The sequence below is a fragment of the Arachis ipaensis genome, chromosome B9 (assembly GCF_059453495.1).
Source record: "Arachis ipaensis isolate K30076 ecotype BB chromosome B9, ASM5945349v1, whole genome shotgun sequence".
NCBI lineage: Eukaryota > Viridiplantae > Streptophyta > Magnoliopsida > Fabales > Fabaceae > Arachis > Arachis ipaensis.
In genome coordinates this window covers 71395115-71406276 of record NC_142444.1, presented here as the reverse complement: position 1 = coordinate 71406276, position 11162 = coordinate 71395115, and positions in this window count along the sequence as shown.

Sequence of the window (11162 nt, the reverse complement as noted above, 5' to 3'; positions counted from 1 at the left end):
AAGCCCACAAGCCGGGCTGTATACAAAACATCCAGAATAAGTCAGAGAGAATCCATAGACTTCCCAGTAGCTGCATCCCGAGGTGAAGGAGGACGAGCCTGAAGAGGCACCGCATCTACTGTCCCATCATCTCGGTTCAGGATCTGACAATCAAGATCTGACTCGGGAGGACCATCTGCATGAGTTGAAGAAGTCGGCACAACAGAGACTTTGGCAGTAGGCACAGGAGGGGGCTCGACATCATCATCATCATCTAGATCATCAGGGACAATTTTACCGTCCTTCACAATGTTGTCTAAGCTAAAGAGCGTAAGGTCAAGCTCGAGCGCAAGAACTCGAACTTGCTCCTTCAGATTCTCATAAGCAGCAGTAACACTGCCTATGAGATGACCTTGAAATTAAGCATAATCAGCTCGGACAGACTCCAAATTTTTCCTGAGATCCATCATCTCCCTATATGTGGTGACATAACTCTCCTTATGCTTCAACGCCGTGTCCTCAGCCAACTTTACAGAGGCCGCCAAAGCAACAGCTCTAGCCTTTTCACTCTCCAACTCTTTCTCCAACCTGGCCACTTTTACCTCGATTTCTTCCTTTAAACCCTTAATCTAGTCATATTCCGACTTGGCCTCCTCCATAAAAGCCTTTGTAGCGTGAACTGGAACATCCTGGGCAGTCCGAAATAACGCTGCCCCCATGTGTGGCAGTTTTAAACCGCTCCGGGTAATGAAGACCAAATGACGAAGAATGGATACATCGTCAGTAGGAACAACACTATAAGGAGCAATTTGTTGATCAACAAACCTGACAGCGTCAAAGTCGAGGGCATCCAGATTGAAAGGCTCAACAGTTCTCTGTCTTTTTGGAGGAGGGACGGCAGTAGGAGAAGAGGTAGCTATAGAGGCTTGGGGAGGATCAACCAAGTGGACCTGAGGAGTAGGAATCATCTTCCTCGGCCTAGAAGAACTCAATATCGGCTTTTTAGGAGGAACCTGAGAGGATCCCTCCCCAGTCGCCTTAGCTGAGATGTTCTGGGCACCCGTAGCCTTCCTGGCCTTTTTAAAAGCCCTCATGGAGTCATTATTCTTAACCATATCTGAAACAACACAAAGAAAACCAAGTTATCAACCAGAAAATAGGAAGAATGAACTCGACAAAATAAACAAAATACAACAAATATCAAGGAAGCTAACCCCTACCCAACTTAGCTCGGAGAAGTAATGGGTTTCCTACAAATTTTTTAGTATCAAGATGGGGAGGCTGCCCCCAGTTTTCTTACAACATGGTTACAAAAAGCTTGCTCAACCTCGTCTAACATCTCTCAGGTGTACCTAGACACCACTACATTCCTCTGCCATTCTAAGGAAAAGCTGGGCTTGCCATTCTCATCTAAAAAGAAAGGACGAGCTCCTTCAACAGCTCGGATCTTAAAAAAGTAATTCTTAAAATCTCTGAAGGACTCATCATACATGGAAAAAACTTTGTGTCCCTGGGCAGACCTAAAAGAAATCTAAGAAGCTTTCTTTTTGGTAGTACCAGGCTTGGTCAACACAAAGAGGTACAGAAAGAGAGTTTGAGAAGGTTTAACATCAAATTCTTGATAAACCAATTAAAAAATTTTGATAAATCCCCACGAGTTTGGATGAAGCTGGGATGGAGCTACGTTACACGACCACAATAGGTCGGTCTCAAAAGGAGTGAAAGGAAGGATGATGTTAATCTAACTAAAAAATAAGTCGTATGCATAAAAAAAGGGACGCTCCCCCTGGGTCGGAACAGGGAAGCAAACCCTTTCAATAGAATCAGGTGCTACTAATTCGTAGTTATTTTCTTGATCTCTACTACTACAGATTCGATGATGTTTTCTAAGCTCCGTACAGAATTCAGAGTTAGCTAGAGAAACACACAGCAACACATGGGAGTCCAACCAGTCAAACATCCCCTCAGGAACCTTAGAAGACGTCTCAACAACATTTTTACGGGAAGACATGGCCAACTAGTCCTACAACAAGAAAAAGAAATGGATTACTAACCAAAACAGCTCGGGTGAAATCAAAGCAACTCGGACAAACGTGACTCAGAGAAATGCAAACAGTAAAAGGAAAATTCCAAGACACACACCAAGGTCCAGGAGCATCCTTTGGAGGTAGAGCCAAAGTAAGGAAAACTCAGGAAAAGGCTATGAAGCTACATCTCAAAAACTAAAGGCTATGAAGCTACACCTCAAAAACTTTCAGCAAAGAAAATCTCCTTCCAGACAAACAACAACACGAGAAGAAAATCAAAGCTATCCCAACAAGATGAACCTCCTTTCAATCAACACTCCAAAAAGAAAGCTACAAACCAAATAAGCCACCTCTCGAACTACAGTTTCGGTCTATTAGCAAAGGAACTACCAAGAAACAAAACATGCCAAGTAGAAATCATCAAAGACGCGAACCTTTTTTCAGAATCAAAACAAGCCATTATCCCAAAAGCCACAAAATCAAAAAATATAGAAGCAGGCAACAAACATGCAAAGCCCTAAAAAGCTTCAACCATCGAGAGAAATGCCAAGAGTATACATAAGGTCGAAAAGGAAGCCAGGAAAAACACATCACAGTGACAAGCAAGCACAAGAGTACAAAAAGGTTCAAGCTTTCCAACATACATTCAAGCAAAATCAAAACTTTATCAAGAAATAAATGCAAAGAAGCGGAAAGAAGAACCAACCTGAAAAAAGGAGAAAGCATCGAAGAAATTGAAGACAGAAAGACAGAATCCAGAATCACCTTTCAAAGCAAAGAAAGCACCAACAATCACCAAACGGCATCGCAGAAAGAAATGCGAAAATGCAAGTCTCTGGTAAAAACAGAAAGTGAGAAAGAAAAGGGGGAAGTAACGGCAAAGAAACAGAGAAGAAAAACTGTTTTTTATGAAAAGTTCAAAATGAACGGGGGAGGCAAAGAAATGGAGCATTAAAAGAATTAATGAGGTTATTAAACCCTCGTGCATTCCCAAAGCAAGGAGATGCGCATTTTCAAGAGAATGAAAATTCAAAGAAAATGTTCCACATTCAAAGGAGAACTCTACAAAGAAGAAGTCGACAAAATGCTCGAGTTCGGCTTCACCATAAAAAGGATCGAAGTCCTAAAACTAAAGGCTCGACCTCAAAAGAAAGACCGAGCTCGAGCAGGGGTATTGTTCATACCCTGGGTCGAGCTGTCCGACCCGGGATGTTTTAACGACAAGTCGACCGACCTCTTCAGGTCAGACTATCTGACCTCTTCAAGAGCTCGGACAAACCACTACAGAGGCCCAAGAAGGCCCAAACGAAGGAACACATCCCAAATCTAAAGGCACCTAAAGCCTAGAAAGATAAGGGCGGTTCTTTTGAAGATAAGATGACCTCACCCAAAGATAAGATAAGATAAGATAACTATCTTATCACCAGAAAGGTCACTCCTCACGATTATAAATACACTGGAGCACCCAGGTATAACTCATACTCTGATTCTACTAAAAAAACCTGCTTAATACCCTTGCTAACTTTAGCATCGGAGTCCCTTGCAGGTACCACCACCCTCCGGTGACAAAGAATCAGCAACATTGTCAGTCCAACAAGTTGGGCGCGACAGCTCCGGCCGCCGTCCACCAGCCGGACACATCATCTCCGACCAGCACAGAAGATCTCGTCCGAGATCGACCTACAGTTTTTGGTAACCCTCGGAACACCACCCATCTGTTGAGTAAGTAGACTTATTTGCTGAGATATAAGTTTATTTTGAGCAAGAAGAGCATTAAGAGCTTCTACTTCCATAACACCCTTCTTCTGAGGAGCCTCAGAGTTCACAGGATTTCTGTTAGATGAGTATAAATATTGGTTACTAGCAACCAATTCAATTAGCTCAATAGTCTCCTCCGGTGTCTTCTTCTTGTACAATGAACCACCTACAGAATTATCTAAGCACATCTTGGACATTTCACCAAAGCCTTCATAAAAGATATCTAGTTGGGTCCATTTAGAGAACATGTCTGGAGGGAATTGCCTAATCAGTAGCTTGTACCTTTCCCAAGCTTCATAAAGAGTTTCACCATCCCTCTGCCTGAAGGTCTGAACTTCCACCCTAAGTTTAGTCAGCTTCTTTGGTGGGAAAAATTTAGTAAGAAACTCAGTAACAACCTTGTCCCAAGTATTCAAACTCTCCTTGGACTGGGAATCTAGACGTAGCTTTGCTCCATCCCTAAGAGAAAAAGGGAAGAGCATGAGTTTGTACACCTCTGGGTTCACTCCATTTGTCTTCACAATATCACAAATCTGCAGAAAATTAGAAATAAATTGGTTTGGGTCTTCGTGGGGAAGACCATGATACTGGCAGTTTTGTTGCACCAGCGTGACCAATTGTGGCTTCAACTCAAAGTTGTTCGCAGTTGTACGAGGCACCACAATGCTTTTACCATAAAAATCTTCAGTAGGAGCGGACTAAGAGCCAAGCACTCTCCTTTGTTCTTCATTCCCATTCGGACTTGCCACATTGGCATTAACAGCATTATTGTGATCCATAGTGGATTCTGCAGGCTTACAAAGTCTTGCTTGTTGTAAACGTCGCCTACAAGTCCTTTCAGGTTCTGGATCAAAGTTTAACAGAGGTTCCTTGTCTCTGTTCCTGTGCATAAACAAACAGAAAACAAGAAAAGGTGAGAATCTCTACGTCAGAGTGCAGAGAAGTCCCAGTGAGGTATCCTGTGTAAAATAATAAAATAAAGATGCTAAATAAAATAAATAAATAAATTTCGAAAATAATAACTAAAATTAAATAGAAATTTTCGAAAATTAACAGGAAAAATAAACAAGAGAATTAAAATAAAATTAACTAGGTGACACCAAACTTAATTTCAGAAATTAAGGAAAAAAAATATATATATATATATATTCGAAAATAATAAGCAAAAATAAAAAAAATTAAAACTAAAACGCCTAATCTAAGCAATCAAACAACTAATAGTTGTTAATCACTATCAATCCCCGGCAACGGCACCAAAATCTTGGTGCAGATTTTCTAACCACAAACTAACCGGCAAGTGCACCGGGTCGTACCAAGTAATACCTCAGGTGAGTGAGGGTCGATTCCACGAGGATTGATGGATCAAGCAACAATAATTGAGTGATAGGCTTAGTCAGGCAAACAAAAAGTAATGTTTGGGAGTTCAAAAGACATTAAACAATATAAAGAATATTGAAAAAAGGCAAGTAAATGGGTTGGGAGTAAAGTATGGAAAAGGCAGTTAAGGTTTCAGAGTTATCTATTTTTCCGGATTAACTTTTCTTACTAACTATTTTAATCATGTAGGATTTAATTTATGGAAAACTATATGTGACTAGACCCTAATTCCTTAGACCTTTCTAGTCTCCTTAAATTTTCATCAACTGCCAATTCCTTGGTCAATTAATTCCAATTAGAGGGTGATGATCAAATTCCAGTTTATATGCCACAAAAACTCTAATTACCTGAAAATAAAAGGATTATATGTCATGTATCCCGTTAAATCCAGATAATTATAATTTAGGAGAATATGTTTTCAAGCTGTTGTTCAAGTAAAGAGCTTTTCCAAGTTATACAAGAACTCAAGTAGAAAGAGGGTCATACTTCCGTTCCACCCAAATTCATAAGATAAAGAGTGAAAACAATTCCTAAATTATAAATCATACATGAATTAAAGTAGAAAAAGCAATAAAATCAATCCTTACAAATAGACAGAGCTCCTAACCTTAATAATGGAGGTTTAGTTGCTCATGGTAAAAAAAGAAAATAAGGATTGTAAATTGGAATGGAAAAATGTTAAGTTGGAATCCCCCTGTTGGAAGAAAAGTTTCTCTCTTTTATATCTAATCCTAATAATTTAAAATCTAATTTCTGAAGCTAAAATAATATCTTTTCCTAAAAAAATAATATTTGAATTTAAATTAGATTTAATTAACAAGTCTTTAGTTGATGGGTGGGGACCACTTATTTTGTTCATTCTGTAGCTTCTAATCTATGTTTTCTAGGCTGGAAACTGGGTCAAAACAGCCCAGAAATCGCCCCCAACGTTTTTTTGCGTTTTCTGCACGTGGCGCATGTCACGCGTATGCGTCAGCCACGCGTACGCGTCGCTGAGCAAATCTTCAATTCACGCGCACGCGTCGGTCACGCGCACGCATCGGTCACGCGCACGCGTCGCCATGGAAAGCTCCAAATCACGCGCACGTGTCAGTCATGCGTACGCGTCGCTCCTCGCTGCCATCTCCTTTGGTTCTTGTGCTGCAGAAACTCCATCAAATCCAGCCGAATGCTACCTAAAATAAATAAAATTGCAAAAGACTCAAAGTAGCATCCATATTGGCTAAAAGATAATTAATTCTTTATTAAACTCAACAAATTAGATGCAAATTCACTAGGAAAAGATAAGAAAGATGCTCACGCATCAAAAGTCTTCCAATAGAATCCAGCTCGGAGTACTTTTTTGGTGAGAGCTTGTGCTCCGAGATGGTTCCCACAGATGCCACTGTGTATTTCTTCTAAAACTTCCTTTGTTTTGGAAGTCGGCACACATTTTAATAGTGATGTTGAAATCCCTCTCTTGTATAGAGTATTGTTTATGATGTTTAGTATTGTGCCCCCCGTTTTAACCTCTTTGCCTCCTTCTTATCTGCAGGGAGTATTTCTGGTTTGAGGTAGTTAATTATGGGAGTCATCCATCCTTTGATCCAGACCGGTTATGGCTAGGACCTTTTCTTTCGAAATTGACGGGTTCTGCAGTATTTTTTGGATGAGGCTTCTATTGTTGCCTCCTGGTTTGGTGCTGGCTAGTTTTGAGAGTGCATCAGCTCGGACATTCTGTTCCCGAGGTATGTGGCAGACCTCATATTCCCTGAGTTGTCCAAGCTGTTCCCTGGTTTTGTCCAAGTACTTTTTCATGGTAGGATCCTTGGCTTGGTAGCTCCCTGTTATTTGTGAGGTGACTACTTGTGAGTCACTGAAGATAATAAGTTTTTGAGCTCCAACCTCCTTAGCCAGCTTCAAACCAGTTAGCAATCCCTCATATTCGGCCTGATTGTTTGAAGCAGGGAACTCAAACTTTAGGGAGAGTTTGATTTGGGTTCCCTGATTGCTTTCTATTATCACGCCTACTCCACTCCCGATTTTGTTCGAGGAGCCATCTACGTAGAGATTCCATTCTGTAGGATTTTTGGGGTGTCAGTAAACTCTGCAATGAAGTCGGCCAGGTACTGTGATTTGATGGCTGTCCGAGCTTCATATTGAATGTCAAATTCGGACAAATCGACTGCCCACTGTAAGATTCTTCTTACCAAATCCGTTTTCTGCAAATTGCCTTTTATGGGCTGGTTGGTCTGAACCTTGATGAAGTGGGCTTGAAAATATGGACGAAGTCGTCGAGACGTTAGTATGAGGGTGTAGGTGAATTTTTCTATTTTTTGGTAGTTTAGTTCAAACCCTTGTAGTGCTTTGCTGATGAAGTATATAGGTTGTTGTCCACTTTCGTCCTCTCTGACCATTGCTGATGCTACTGCCCGATTTCCTACTGCGAGGTACAATACAAGTGGTTCTCCTTCCCGTGGCTGAGTTAGAATAGGTGGTTTTCCCAGGAACCTTTTGAAATCCTAGAAGGCCTGCTCGCACTCCGTTGTCCATTCAGACCTCTTTCCCTTCCTTAAAGTGGCGTAGAAGGGGAGAGATTTTATTCCTGATCCGGCTAGAAATCTGGATAAGGCTGCCAATCTTCCATTGAGTTATTGTACCTCTTTGACACAGGTCAGACTCTTCATGTCGAGTATAGCCCAGCTTTTATCCGGATTTTCCTCGATTCCTCTTTGTGGGATCATGAAACCCAAGAATTTGCCAGCTTCTACTGTGAAGGTGCATTTTACAGGATTAAGTCGCATGCCATGCCTTCTTATGGAATCGAATACTTGGGTGAGGTCGGACAGTAGTGACTCCTCTCTTCTTGTCTTTATTAACATGTCGTCCACGTATACCTCCATGACTTTCCCGACATGATCTGTAAAGACTTTATTCATTAATCTTTGATAAGTGGCTCCTGCGTTTTTGAGTCCGAATGGCATGACGATGTAGCAGTAGTTTGCTTTTGGGGTTAAGAATGAGGTTTTTTCTTAATCAGGTGGGTACATTGGGATTTGATTGTATCCCGAATAGGCATCCATAAACGAGAGGTATTTGTATCCGTAAGAGGCATCCACCAGAGCGTCTATACTTGGGAGTGGATAAGGATCTTTTGGGCAAGCTTTGTTGAGATCGGTGTAGTCAGTGCACATCTGCGACTTCCCATTTGATTTTTTCACCAAGACGACGTTGGCTAGCCATAGTGGATACTTGACTTCTTTTATGAATCCTGCCTCTAGTAGAGCTTGCACCTGCTCTTCCACAGCTTGGGATCGTTCTGGCCCGAGCTTTCTACGTCTCTGCTGTACTGGCCGAGATCCTGGATATACTGCCAGCTTGTGGCACATTAGCTTGGGGTTTATGCCCGGCATGTCTGCGGCTTTCCATGTGAAGAGGTCGACATTATTTCTTAAGAACTATTTGAGGGACTCCTTTACGTCTCCTTTTAGGATTGTGCTAATATTGGTTGTTTTATCTGGGACATCTCCGATCTGGACTTTTTCTATCTCGCCTTCAGGTTGTGGACGAAGTTCTTCCTGCCCTCGAATTCCTCCGAGTTCGATGGTATAGATTTCTTCTCCTTTGCCTCTGAGGTTCAAACTTTCGTTGTAACAGCGGCGTGCTATTTTTTGGTCTGCTTTTATCGTAGCGATCCCTTCTGTGGTTGGGAACTTCATGCACAGATGTGGAGTCGAGACTACTGCACCGAGCTGATTTAGCGTTGTCCGACCTATCAGGGCATTGTAGGCTGAACTCACGTCGACCACAATGTAGTCTATGTTGAGTGTCTTTGACCGGTTTACTTTTCCAATGGTTGTGTGCAGTGAGATGTATCCAAGTGGTTGGGTTGGAGTGTCTCCTAGCCTAAATAAGCTGTTCAGATATGCTCTGAGTTCTTTTTCCTCTAGGCCGATTTTGTCGAAGGTGGTTTTGAACAAGATGTCTGTAACGGCCTAGCCCCGAAGAAACGGCGCTTTCGGGATCAAACGGAATTTTTACAGAATTTTTAGGAATTTCTATGCATATAAGCACCTCCACTGCACAGGTGCTGCGTCATCAAGCTGCTGAGTCAGCAGCTTGATTGCACAGGACACCTCTCCTAATCTAAGTAGGCACGTCGCGAAGAGTTGCGTTTTTGAGCCACTTCGGGCCCGAATTTCAAAATTCTGATTTCCATGGTTAGTCTCTATGTGACGAGCCGGTCACGAATTTCGAGAGAAAAATTATATTAATATAATATTCATATATTATTATTTTATTCAGAATATTATATTATTATCTTCTCTACTGTGATTAATGTTGATCTATGTTTAGTAATATAATAACTGAGCTTGAAATCTACCGATAACGGATAATACCAGCATTCTTAGATGAACTTAGCACTGCTAATGCTTCATCATATATCTTTTATTCTTATGATTATCCAGTTACTAGTGTCATTTACACTAAGTAACTTAATGTTTATCCATTAGTAGTGTAATTACTTAAGTACTAATACATCTAGCTTTAGTAATTATCCTTTTCTGAGATATTTTGACAAGTAACTTTTGGATAATCATCATCCAAAAGTCACGGCCTCCCTTGGACAGCTTGGCTATCATTTTTGTTCTTGGAAAAGCTTAGAACACCATGAAAGAAAACCATGAAGTTTCCATGAACACCTGAGCTACTTTCTCCGTTCTTTCTCAAACCGAAACCCCTATCAAAAATCTAATCTTACCAAAGTGTTCACCTCTTCCTCCTCTTCATTTCTATGTCACTTTTCATGGATTAAATCAAGGTATGAAGGCTGCTCCTCCTCCTTGAAGATTCGGCCATGGTGGTTCCTTAAGTTAATGATGTTTTCTTCATGTTCTTTCTTAGGATCTCTTATTCAATCACCAAAAGCTCCAAGAAAACGTGATTTCTAGTTACCTTAAGGTGAGGAAAACCTTCTTTTCATCATCATGAAGCTTCAGCCTTCATGGTTCATAAGATTCTAAAGTTGTTTTTGATGTTAAAATAGGCGTAAAAGTGCTTCTGGAAGCTTGTTTTTGGTGCAATCTCGGACAGCAGCAAAGGAGGTAAGGTTTGGTAAATTAGTCAATGATTGGCTGTGTTCTTGAAGTGTTAAACCAGATCTTGTTGCTTGAGATTTGATTTTGGGTGTTTGTGTGATTGTTTGATCATGGAAACTTGTTGTTTAATGCTTGAAAATCATGTTTATGATGGTTTTGAAGTGGCTGTTGGTGCTGCTGGAAAACGTCACATTCCAGCCATGAAAATCATGATTGTTTATCCTTATTTGATGTGTATTTGATGGCTGAAAAGTTTCTCTTTGGTTTGATAAAAATCGGGTTCAAATCGGTTTCCGAAAAGATTGAAAAACTAGCTGAAAATCAAGCAGAAATCTGATGAACTTTTGAAAAAAAAAATGTTTTTGGTTTTTGGAAGAACATGAAAACGTGTATTCAAGGTGTTTTGGGGTCAAAATACAATTATTAAAAAGTTTGGGGTTGAAAATTAATTAATCAAAAGTTGAGGGGCTAAAGTGCAAATATTAAAAGTTATAGGGGTCAAAGTGCAATTTCCAAGAAGTCCGGGGGTCAAAATGCAATTTTTGAAATTTAAATAAAATATTATTATTTTAATAATAAAATATTAATATATTATTTTATTAATAATATTATTTTAATAATAATATTTTTTTATTAATAATAATAAAATATTGATAAAAAGACAGTTTTTCCTGAAAGCCTCAGGAAGGCAGATTTAAGTCCAGAATTCTCTAATTTCCTTTACTAAACACCTAAGAAGAGGTATAAGAGAAGATATAGAGGTATATGAGGTAAAGAAACAAGATTTTGAAACCTGTGTTTAAGTTAAAAAGAAAAGGAGTTAAAAGTGATATAGCTGTGTACCTGACCTTACAGAGTAAACAGAGAATTGTAAAATGAGCTTTCTGTGATGTTGTAATGCTTGATTTATGATGATTGCTAAATGATGGAAAGTATGGTTATA